Source organism: Quercus lobata, chromosome 1 (genome assembly GCF_001633185.2).
Source record: "Quercus lobata isolate SW786 chromosome 1, ValleyOak3.0 Primary Assembly, whole genome shotgun sequence".
NCBI lineage: Eukaryota > Viridiplantae > Streptophyta > Magnoliopsida > Fagales > Fagaceae > Quercus > Quercus lobata.
This window is the reverse complement of record NC_044904.1, coordinates 51,863,410-51,876,063: the sequence shown is the minus strand read 5'-3', so window position 1 is coordinate 51,876,063 and position 12,654 is coordinate 51,863,410.

Below are 12,654 nucleotides of genomic sequence, written 5' to 3'. Positions count from 1 at the left end.
TTCATAGCCAAAGACTCATGTTGTGTGGGTGAGAAAAGAGCCTAAGACTTAATTGTCTTTTCTGTTGTCCTCTGCTTTATTTCTTTCTATCTAAAGTAGGACTTACTTTCTTGATTTTTTATCTGTTTTGGGAATCATGCTTTCATGCATTTGCATCTATTTTCATACTTTCATGTTGTTTGTCTGTTTTTGTTTGGTTGCTTAGTCTTTACTTTGTTTATTTTTCAAAACAAAAAAAGAAAAAAAAATACAAAAATAGTGTGTTTGTGTATATTGGTACTTGTGTACCCTGAATGGCCATTGAAATAAAGTTTTTTAAACTTTGTATTTCTTGTAGCTTAAATGAGCATCTCAATGCACAACTAAGCAAGTGAGCTTTATGGCTCGTGTTTGTGATGAGTACGATTAAGATTGTCTCTTATATTTCATACTTATATCACTCTTTTTGACGGGAAAGACTAGAAAATTCTAAGAGAAAGGCATAAATAATCATCTCACCACTAAAGCCCGTTAATCATGTATAACATCTATGTGTTTTGGCATAGCAAAATTGTGATGTTTTGGCTTACATAATTAGGTATTTCTTCTCTCTCTTATATGCTCATGCATGATATGTTCAAAAAGAAAATATGCAAAGAAAAATAAAAGAAAAAAGAATCAAAATGCTTTTAAAATGATTGCAAGCGTGTTTCTAGGAGAAGTGGGAGTTATAGGATGTACCTCGAAAGTGATAGTCCCTATCGAGCAGTTATGATTGTGTGTGAGTGTATTTGATTCTCTCTAGTCTCAAAACTTCATAATATGAGACACTTATGCACTCTTGCTATGTTTCACACACAACTTGTAAATTCTTTGCTACTTTTGATACATGTGTAGGTACAATGTGATTTGGCCATCACAGGAGATACATGTGTTGATATATGCTCATTAAACTGTCTTAACTTGTTTTTGAAATATAAAATTTGTTAGACTTGTTTAGTGTGTGTGTGTCTGTGTGTGTTTCGGATCTATATACTTTGCATCTTGTTTGGGATGAGTTTTGAGAGCTTAATATGTTGGTTTGATGTTTGAGTGAGTAGCTTGATTTATGCATTCATCTCTATATGTTTTTCCCTTCTTGAAAAACCTCTTTTCTTCAAGCTCGACAACTCCTCGACACATCCTCGACAGATATCCTTTCTATCGAGCCTTCTTTTTGTGATCTCGATAGATCCTCGACAGCTTCTCAATCCATCGAGCAATATTTCTAAGCTCTTTGTTTGCCCGATGGATTCTCGACAGATCCTTAATCCATCGAGATTTCTGGGTTTTCTCTCGATAGCATCTCAACAACTTCTCGATCTGTTGAGAACCTTTTGTATGCATTGATTTTCACATGTTTTGCATATTTCTTTGATCTTGTGATCCATAGCATCTGATTTCATTACATTCATGCATTTATATGGATTCCTTGTGCTCCCTTGATCATCTTTATGTTTCTCGAGTGAAGTTTTATAGCTTCTTGTACCCTTTGTCAATCATGACAAAATATGGTTTCTTTTTAAGATTCTACATGTTAGGGGGGGAAATACATGCATTTGTAAGGCGGATTTGTGTTTCATCTTGTTAGGGGGAGTGTTTACCTCCTTATTGTTTTAGAAGCTTCTTTTAGCTTTTTGTACATCGGTCTTGTGACCATTTTTACATACATTGTGCTTATCTTTGATACACACACACACACACACACACACACACACATACATATATATATATATGATGTATGTTTTCTTCACCTACCTCTACATGTGTGATTTTTTTTCTCTCTTTATACAAATGTTTTTTTACACATGCTATCTTTATTTTTGTTTCACACATGATGCCTTGATGAGTTTTGTTTAAGTGTTTCAGAAAGATAGGTTGTGAAAGTCTATCATGCCATGAACTCTTTCCTTACAAAGTTTTTCAAGAGTTTGTTATAGGGATAAATTTATTTTGTAATACAAGAAGTGGTTATGAGTTTAGTGATTTAAGACTTCTCTCATGATTATTTGTTTTGTTGTGGTTTTATCATGGATTGCTAAAGGGGGAGATTGTTAGGGACATATTTTATGTAATTAACTAATCCTTTGACAAAATGCACTTTACTTGTAATTTGGTAGATTTAGGATGGGTTTAGTACTTCAAGAAACATGTTATTCAAGCCAAGTATTGAAGACATGAAGATTGGATCAAGAAACAAGTGAAGAAAAGTTGTTCATTAAAACTCGACAAATACCTCGACAGAAACAGTATCTATCGAGACTTAATGAACAAAGCTCGACAGAAGCTGAATCTATCAAGATCTATAAAATCAGAATTTCCAAGTCTAATTTTTGGGTTATGCTAACATGTATATGTAGGGTTTCTTTTCTCACAACCCTAGACATATATAAGGCTTATTTTAAAGGCCGTTACATAGGAAGAACACATGCAGAAAGTGACCTAGTGCCTTATTCTCTCTGCAAGAAGTTATTGCGTTTTTTGCACCTTAGGGTTTTGTAACCAAGTGCTTCTTGATCTTCATTGTTGATGAAGTGAAGAACTTTGCAGCCAACAATATTTTCAAGTTGTTGGATTTAGTCACGTACTGGGATCCGTGCCATTGGTTAGTCACATATTGGGATTTGTGAAAAAGGGTGGCATTCATATATTGAAGAGTTTAGAGATTCTGAAGCGGTAGAAGGTTTTTGCTGTAAGTTTATTTACGAGGATTGTAGAGTCTAGGAACAAAGATTTTGTACTAGATCTACTATAGTGAATTGCTTTTCGGGAAGGTTTTCCCCTAGGTTTTTTACTGTAAAATTAGTTTGTTTAATTGGTTTTCTTGGGTCATCATATCTTGTCTTATTTACTTTTCCGCTGTACATGATATTGATGTTTGTTTATTTTAACAAGGTTTATTCATAATAAATCTAATTAACAACTTGGGTTAAAACTTGTTAATTCTATCAAACAGAGTCTAAATTTCCCAACAGACCAAGTATCTAGGTGTAAGAACACTCATGCTAATTCGTTGGCAACCTCGGCCACTTCTATAGAAGAAAGCTTGCTAAGGGTCATAATGGTAGAAAATCTGGCGACCCCAAGTCATGACAGCAAGGCCCCCAAACCAGTAAATGCGGTGCATATCGATTCGAGCTAGATGGATCTAGTTGTATCATTCATTAGGAATAGGACGCTCCCCGTGGATAAAACTGAGGCCGAGAAGATTCAAAGAAAGGCACCACGTTACTGGCTTTCCGAGGAATAAAAATTGTACAAACGCTCTTTCTCGAGCCTCTACCTATTGTGCGACGTGCGTACATCCCGAGGCAGTAGAAGCTCTGTTGGAAGAGCTTCATGAAGGAGTCTGTGGTAGTCACACTACAAGAAGGTCTTTGTTGCACAGGGCTTTAACTCAAGGGTATTGGTGGCCTAGTATGCCTAAGTTTGCTAAAGAGTTTGTTAAGAGGTGTGACCAATGCCAGAGGTATGCTCCGAATATCTATTTGTTAGGGGGGCCCTCAACCCTTTTTCTAGCCCGTAGCCCTACGCACTGTGGGGGCTAGACATTGTGGGACCATTCCCAAAGGACATTGAAAATTGAAGATGGCTCCTTGTCGGGACTGATTACTTCATAAAGTGGGTTGAAGTAAAACCCCTTTCTAATATCCAAGACTAAGACATGAAGAGATTTGTTTAGCAAAACATTGTCACAAGATTTGGTGCGCCACACATTCTCATCTCGGACAATGGACTCCAATATGACAACAAAGCCTTCCAAAAATACTATTGTGACTTGGGGATAAAGAACATGTACTCCACACCAGCCTACCTGCAAAGCAATGGACAAGCTGAGGCTACTAACATGGTTATAGTGGGTGGATGGATGGATTGAAGAAGAGGTTGGATGAGGCTAAAGGTAAATGGGTGGACGAGTTACCACACGTTCTATGGGTATATTACACTTCGCCGAGGAGGTCAACAGGTGAAACCCCCTTCTCTATGACGTACGGTTCTGAGGCAGTTATCGGTCTGGAGACGGGGTTCCCGACGATGAGGACCGACTAGTTTTACAATAGCAGGAATGAGCAACTCCTCTTTACAAGTTTGGACCTGATCGAAGAAAGGAGGGAGGTTGCCACTATCAAGTTGGCTCATTACTAGCAGAGACTTAGTCAAGGGTATGATAAAGGCATCAGGACGAGAGCCTTTGTGCCTAGAGATTTGGTCTTAAGAAAGGTTGTGGGAAACATGAAGAACCCTACATGGGGGAAGTTGGGCCCCAACTGGGAAAGAAAAATAAAGGGAAACAACAGAACAATTGTCATAAGGAAAGAAAAAATACTTGTCATTAATTAGAGAATGAGGAATTACAAGTCAAAGCCCTATTAAAAAAAAAGAGGAGTAAGTTATCGAGCCTTAAGCCCTTTTTTACAAAAGTCCCCTAACCCTCATTTCTTGACCTCACCCTCCTTCTGCCTACCTTCAGTTGGAGCAGACGAGATGGGCCCTTGAGTTCTTAGGGCAAGAGGGAAGATGTTCCTTTCCAAGTTCCTCAACTCTGAGGAAGGGCTCACCATGGCTGCATTAATGTTCCATGTAGTTGTCCATTACATGCATGATATTGGTTTTTCTCCTCTTATATATATATAGACACATATGGTAAGCATTAAAGAATTTTGGCAATGGTTCTCTTGCTTGCACATGGGATAAGGAATAGACTGGGATGGGATTCATGGTAATTATTCGCACCGCCACCACTAGATCAAAATCAAATGGCTAAGATTTAGATCTAGCAAATTGTTATCAACGGGCCGAATTATCAGGCTAGTGGACCTAGATGCAATAAGTATGACTCTGACACACCCAGATAAGTTCATTTTTGTTATTTAGGAAAACATTTGAATGGATCCATAAAATCATATATGTATTTGGTCAATATATGTAACATGAAATTTGAACCGACTTTAGGAAAAAAAAAAAAAAAAAAAAAAAACCAACGAGCAATAATACTGTGAGCGCATGCTCAGAGGCTCTTCTATTTTTTGGGTAAAAATTAATAATTTGCATTTATTATAATTTGAGATTTCTACTTTTTCCAATAATTAAAAAAAAAAGTGGGGTGAGTTTTGTAGATTAGAGGAGTTTTAAAACTAATAAAAGAGTGATCCTATTTTGTAGGGAGTTAGTGAGTAGAAGTAAAAATTTAAATTAACGTAAAAGTAGGAGTTTATTAGAAGTATGAAGGCACCATCGCACACCATTGGTGCGATGGTCACTTTACAAGTATAAATGCATGTGGAATGTGGGGGGCAATGGCTGGGGTTCAAGTCTCCAAGAGGGAATTTCACACACATATACACTTAGATTAAGTTAAAGCAGAATTCTATCTTGTATAAAAATAAAAAATAAAATGTATAAAGGTGTAAGGACACGATTCGTGACGGACCGTAACAGTGTCGGGTTCGCGCGTGAAAAGGCCCTAACAATATCATTTGTAGAGCGTGAGTTTGGAAGGCTAGGCCTTGATCGACAGGCGGTGGGTTTTTCATGGTGTTCGTACAAGTTTAAATTTTCCTTCACCCCTGGAGTCTTTCTCCTAGAGGTGGGCTGGGAGGCTCTGGTTTTTGGCCATTTTTCCCAACATCCTCTCTAGGTTTAACTTAATCTAAGTGTATAGGGTCAACCTTTCCAAGGCTGATACTTGTCCCGTCAGTCCATACCCAAAGTCGTTGGGAATGGTTGTAAAAGCCAAAGAATGCGGCTCTGTCAGGTTCAGAGTATTAAATGGCAGTAACAGCAGCTTTTCCTGGATATTTTAGATCTTTCTTCCAAGTTTCAGTCCTATACCGTTTTTACCCTTCTTTCTGGGGGTACTTTGGGTCTGCCGAGGACTGAACTGCCCTCGGCGGTATCCAAAGGCTATCTTGTCGAGTTTGGGCCATAACCCTCCTCGGCTTGGGCCTTCGGATTCTCCCCGGGTAGATGGGTCTGGCCCATAAATCATTTGGGCCCCACAATAGCCCCTCAAAACCCGGCTGTCCAACCTCTTGGTTGGAAAGGGGGGTTTTGGTGATTCCAAACCTCTTCCTACAGCCCAATCAATTTGGCCTATTAATAATGCTGGCGGCTCTTCATCTGTCCAAGAAATGCACCGGTCTATGAGACAGTTTTTTGATTTCGCGCTTGATGCGTTCTTATCGTTTGGGTATTCAAAACGCGCTTTTAATGACCACTATTTACGAGACTACTTTAATTCGGCGGTTTGTTTTGATGGGGTGGAGAAACGGAACCGGTATGTTTGTGTTGGCAGATTCCTTTGGAGATCTGAACCTATTAAATGTCTCCCGCTCCACCCTCTGTATAAGAAGGAAGGGAGGAGGTTATTGTTTTTGTAAAGAATCCCTTTTCATCCTTCTGAGATTTGAAATACTTGGCCTCCCCTAGGGTTCATTTTACCCACTGGTTTATAAACTAAATCGTGATACACTTTACCATAACAACGAGTGATGCAGGAGCCAAACCCCTCCCATAAACGCCATGTTCCAATAAAGCTCATTATGGCTCGATCGGGACAGGGATGGCGAAGACTCAAAATCAACCTCACCCTTCTTTCAGTCAAAATCCGAAGCAAGGACTTGTCACGTCAAACTTTCGGCGTGACTGAGTCGAGAACACCTATCATCAGTACCAACCGCTCTCCTATGAGCATACCTAGTATGGCTCCAGTGTGTTGGGAGTCAGGATCGAGGCAGGGACTAAGTGTCTCTACTTCTTCCTCTCTTCCTTCACTGGTGCTATCCTCCGTCTCCCTTTCTTAGTCTTCCCAGCACCAGATCCATCCTGGTGCTTTCACTTCTCCCTCTTTTGCTCCTTTTTCTTTCTTTTCATCTCTTCTCTCTTCTTTTCCTCCTTCTTTACTCATGTCCTCCATCTTCTTCATTGATTTCTTCCTTACTATTTCCTTCTCCTTCATTTTTTCCCAAAGAAGGTTCTTATCGTAATATGAGCAGTATTGAGGCAGAGATTGTAGAGACTTTGAAGACGAGTTTAAAAGACGCCTGACAGTTTACTTATCTGTACTACGGATGTAATTGTTGCTTAGGCAGTTCACATTTTGTATAGGCTCGTTTGAGCCCCTCTTTGTACGTTGTAATAATTTTTCGTATTAATAAAAATTGTTGTTATTTTATTTCGCATGTTTTGTCTCTATGCCCCTTTTTTTAAAAAAAAAAAAATTTACAAACGCTGCTCGGCACAATAATGTAGCATCTAAACCAATGACGACTAAGACCAAAATACTTGATAATAAAAAGATGTCGCCATAACTTTAATAGAAATGCTTGGCACAATAAGGCCGACCAGTGAAAAGTAATACTTACCCCCTGCTAGCCGAGGAGAAAAACGAAGGTTTGATGCCGTGTGAGGAATAACCATTTGAAGATATATCACCCACCAAATGAACAGCCTTCTTATACGACTAAATGCTGGGGCGTTCCACCACCTTCCTTACACCTTTATTGGCCTTAACCTTTTATGGTGTTTAAGCCGTGGATGAAGTGACCTGACATTTTTATCAAGTAACCCATCTTACGAAAGTCAATTCTTATTGGTATTTGGTTTCCCCATTGGCTTGGGTCCGAGGACCATACAAGGCCTTGGTTCTGTCCAAAACTTGTAATAACTATAATTTTTTGTACTTGGTTTTCCCATAGGCTTGGGTCCGAGGACCATGCAAGGCCTTGGTTCTGTCCAAAACTTGTAATTTTTTATGTACTTGGTTTTCCCATAGGCTTGGGTCCGAGGACCATGCAAGGCCTTGGTTCTGTCCCTGGGCTCCTATGCTGAACGGGCCTGGGCCGCGAATTTACTGGGCCCGCAAATTAAGAGGTATTTCCGTAGTCTTTGATCACGCGGTACTTTTTGGCGTCCCAGTGTTCGAGGTGCGCCTTCTCGAGACTCCTTTAGCCTCAGGGTTGCAGACGACGTTGGAAATCGAGCCAGAGACATTTTGTTTGTAGCGTTCCTTGGGACGCCGCGTGAGTAAAATGCCTCCACCTTATCTCTTAAATAAATAGGAGAGAAAGTCGCTTTACTTTCGCACAAATCCTTCAATCTTCTCTCCTAGTACATCATGTTCGAAGCGAGGGTTGGGGCAAAAGAGCTCTCTCCGCCACAAAGGCCTCGTGTCCTCCTGAGACTCCAGATGGTGAGGCACGGGCAAAGGAGGCACAAATTCAAGAGAATATTCCAGTTTGACAGAGGGGAAAGGGTGTTTCTCCCTCTTTTAGTCAAAATCCGAAGCAGGTTCTGTTCATGCCAAATTTTTGGTGTGTCAGAAGAAAGATTCTCCGCCCCCAGCGCCTCTGCCTTGTTGCAGGCAAATTTTTGGTGAAGGCTCCTCAGCTTCCGGCTCCCTGCATCTTTCCCTCAGCGGTGTGGGGCTTAAGTCGGGTTCTTTTGCTGCCTGAGTTATGGGCGTGCAAAAGCATTGAGGAGGAATAAGGTCTCGAGGCAGTAGCCAACTTCTCCTCTGTGCTACCTCCTCGGCTTTATCTTCACTCTCTTGTATTTTTCGTTACTTACGTAGTTAGCTTCAATGTAAGTTTTGTTTCAGCTTTTCATTGTACACTGTACTGTTCCTTTGTCTTAATAAAAGATGTGTCTATTTCTCTATACATATCTTTCTTCTCCGTAACAACTACTTTATGCATGAATATTAAATATAAGCTTGCCCTTAATGATATTCCAGGCAGAAAAATGCCTTAACACAGATTCCTACTAGTTTAAACTTACAAATATTATCAAGCATAACAAGGTTAATCCTCAATAAATTAAACTATTGGAACTAACCGGGATAACCACTGAGTGCTGCGCGATGCATGCTAGAGCGATGTCCGAGAACGATAAACTCTAAATAATTCGTCCGAGAGGGTAGCCGAGTAGCGAGGGACTTTGGTTGTGCTTTTGGGTAATATGTTGCGCCGTATCGCATCAACCCCTTTGATACTGGGGATCCGAGGGTAGACCGAGGAATCCGCGCAATCAAGGTATTAACCCATCTGTTAACGCGGAGTTCTCTTCGGATGGATTTTGAGGTTTATGTGCCATAGTTTTTTTTTTTTTTTTAAATAGTTGGTTCCTCCTCATCAAGTAGTTGGTTTCCCCATAGGCTTGAGTCGAGGACTATGCAATGCCCTGGTTCTGTCCAAAACTTAGTTTTCCTCATCCAGGTAGTTGGTTTCCCCATAGGCTTGAGTCCGTGGACCATGCAATGCCCTGGTTCTGTCCAAAACCTAGTTTTCCTCATCCAGGCAGTTGGTTTCCCCATAGGCTTGAGTCCGTGGACCATGCAATGCCCTGGTTCTGTCCAAAACCTAGTTTTCCTAATCCAGGCAGTTGGTTTCCCTATAGGCTTGAGTCCGAGGACTATGCAATGTCTTGGTTCTGTCCAAAACCTAGTTTTCCTCATCCAGACAGTTGGTTTCCCCATAGGCTTGAGTCCGAGGACCATGCAATGCCCTGGTTCTGTCCAAAACCTAGTTTTCTTCATCCAGGCAGTTGGTTTCCCCATAGGCTTGAGTCCAAGGACTATGCAATGCCTTGGTTCTGTCCAAAACCTAGTTTTCCTCATCCAAGTAGTTGGTTTCCCCATAGGCTTGAGTCCGTGGACCATGCAATGCCTTGGTTCTGTCCAAAACCTAGTTTTCCTCATCCAGTAGTTGGTTTCCCCATAGGCTTGAGTCCGAGACCATGCAATGCCTTGTTCTGTCCAAAACCTAGTTTTCCTCATCTAAGTAGTTGGTTTCCCCATAGGCTTGAGTCTGAGGACTATGCAATGCCTTGGTTCTGTCCAAAACCTAGTTTTCCTCATCCAGGCAGTTGGTTTCCCCATAGGCTTGAGTCCGTGGACTATGCAATGCCTTGGTTTTGTCCAAAACCTAGTTTTCTCATCCAAGTAGTTGGTTTCCCCATAGGCTTGAGTCCGAGGACTATGCAATGCCTTGGTTCTGTCCAAAACCTAGTTTTCCTCATCCAGGCAGTTGGTTTCCCCATAGGCTTGAGTCCGTGGACTATGCAATGCCTTGGTTCTGTCCAAAACCTAGTTTTCTTTGGCACTGGAACTTGGTTTTACGGGAGTTAGCTCCTCGGCCAAGCCCCTAGAATTATTCGCGCGATTAACGCTGACAAACGTAGCCCCTAATCAAGAAGCATAGCCCCTAACGGAACTTTACGCTGAAACTCTATAACCAATTGTTAGGAATAAAAAAGGAATTATTTCGACCTACCGCCTATGCCAACACACAAACCTCCCCACAGATGGCGCCAATTGTAAGGACACGATTCGTGGCGGACCGTAACAGTGTCGGGTTCGCGCGTGAAAAGGCCCTAACACTATCATTTGTAGAGCGTGGGTTTGGAAGGCTAGGCCTTGATCGACAGGCGGTGGGTTTTTCATGGTGTTCGTACAAGTTTAAGTTTTCCTTCACCCCTGGAGTCTTTCTCCTGGAGGTGGGCTGGGAGGCTCTGGTTTTTGGCCATTTTTCCCAACCTCCTCTCTAGGTTCCTTATTTTTCCTTTTATACTCGCCTGCGTCCACTATCCTTTATCCACGTATAGGGTCAACCTTTCCAAGGTTGATACTTGTCCCGTCAGTCCATACCCAAAGTCGTTGGGAATGGTTGTAAAAGCCAAAGAATGCGGCTCTGTTTGGTTCAGAGCATTAAATGGCAGTAACAGCAGCTTTCCCTGGATATTTTAGATCTTTCTTCCAAGTTTCAGTCCTATACCGTTTTTACCCTTCTTTCTGAGGGTACTTTTGGTCTGCCGAGGACTAAACTGCCCTCGGCGGTATCCAAAGGCTATCTTGTCGAGTTTGGGCCATAGCCCTCCTCGACTTGGGCCTTCGGATTCTCCCCGGGTAGATGGGCCTGGCCAATAAATCATTTGGGCCCCACAGAAGGCATTTCAACGTAGAAGTAGGAATTTAATATTTTTGTCAATTTACTATTTTAACCCCATTTTTTAGTTTTAGGTATGGGTATTTTTAACAATAAAAAAAACAATAACTAGTTTTCTTTTGCCAATTTACTATTTTAACCCCATTTTTTAAGTTGTTGGTTAATTAATTTAGAGGTATTTTTGACAAGAAAAAAAATAATAACTAACTTTCCAAATCCTCTTAATATATATAGAATAAAATAGAATAGATAAACATGCTCACTAAAGAACAAAAAATAATAATAAACGTGATACATGTAAATTTATAAAATAAAATCACACCTATAGTCTATGTATGCACCTTGATACATAATTAAAGTAAACAAAATATTCTACAAAAGGAAATCATCTATATATGGACAATATATGCTTTTTTTTTTTTTTTTTTTTAAGAAAGAAAAATTGAAATATTATTAAGAAACAGAAGCAAAATCGGTAAGATAATATGACGAAACTTTTGGAGTTACATTTTTTTTTTTGATAGGTGTGGAGTTACATCTTGATAGAGTGCATAATCATTTTTATTCTTAACAAAAAAAAATAAAAAATAAAAAAAAGACTTGACTCCAAGTTTCAACTTTCATGCGAAAGAAAGAGAGTTTTTTTTTAAAAAAAAAGAAAAAAAGAAAAAAACAAACGTCCAAATTTATTCCCTCCTATTTAACTATTTAACCCACGTTCTTTGTCTTCAGCAGCCAAACACTATTGCTTATTATGTCTATAAGAGCATTCACAGCAGTGGTGCTATATAGGTATATTGGTATATTTTAGCTCCACTACCCCTAAAAACTACACTGTAACAGTGGAGGCAAAAGGCAAAATTTTAGATGTTCAGCTACAGTGCACATCTATAAATAGATGTGCACTGTAGCACAAAGCTAAAAAAAATAATACTATTTTATTTAACTTTTCTCTCTCTTCCAATTAAAATAATCCATCTTTTTCTCTCCCTCTCCGTCTCTTTCTTTTCGCCAGACTCTAACTCTCAGCCCTCTCTCTTCCTCCTCTATCTCTTCAATATCATTTCTCCGTTCTTTTTGCGTGATCGGCGATGGCGTAAACGAAAGGGGTGGCGAAAGGGATGGCGACCTGGGTCGGCGAAGCTCACCACCCCTTTCGCCGACCCAGCTCGCCACCCATTTCGCCGACCCAGCTCGTCACGCCGACCCAACTCGCCATCCCAAACCTCAAGTCCCAAGCCGAAAGAGAGATGTACGGATAGAGCGATGAGATCGAAGCGTAAATGGAAACTAAAGCACGGCGAGAGATGTACGGTTTTTTGGTGTTTGATTTATTTTTTTTGGCTTTGGTTGTGACCGTGGATTGTGGTTGAAATGGTGATTTGTTGGCTGTGTTGGTGGTGGTTTGGTAGCTGTGGCTGTGGTTGTCGTGGTCTGTGTTGGGCATAACTGTGTTGGTGGTGGTTTCATTTTTATTTTATTTTTTTTTTGCCGTGAGTTGTGGTTGTAGTGGAGTGGTGGTGGAGGTGGATGTGGCTGGCTGAAAGGTTTTTGTGGGTGGTTGTTCTTGGCCGGCGGTGGTTGTGAAATGTGGTGATGATCCGTTTGTGGGTTTTTTTTTTTTGGTGATGTATTATTTTATTGTAATAGAAATATTATTTTATTGTGATGGTTATATTATTTTATTTTGTTG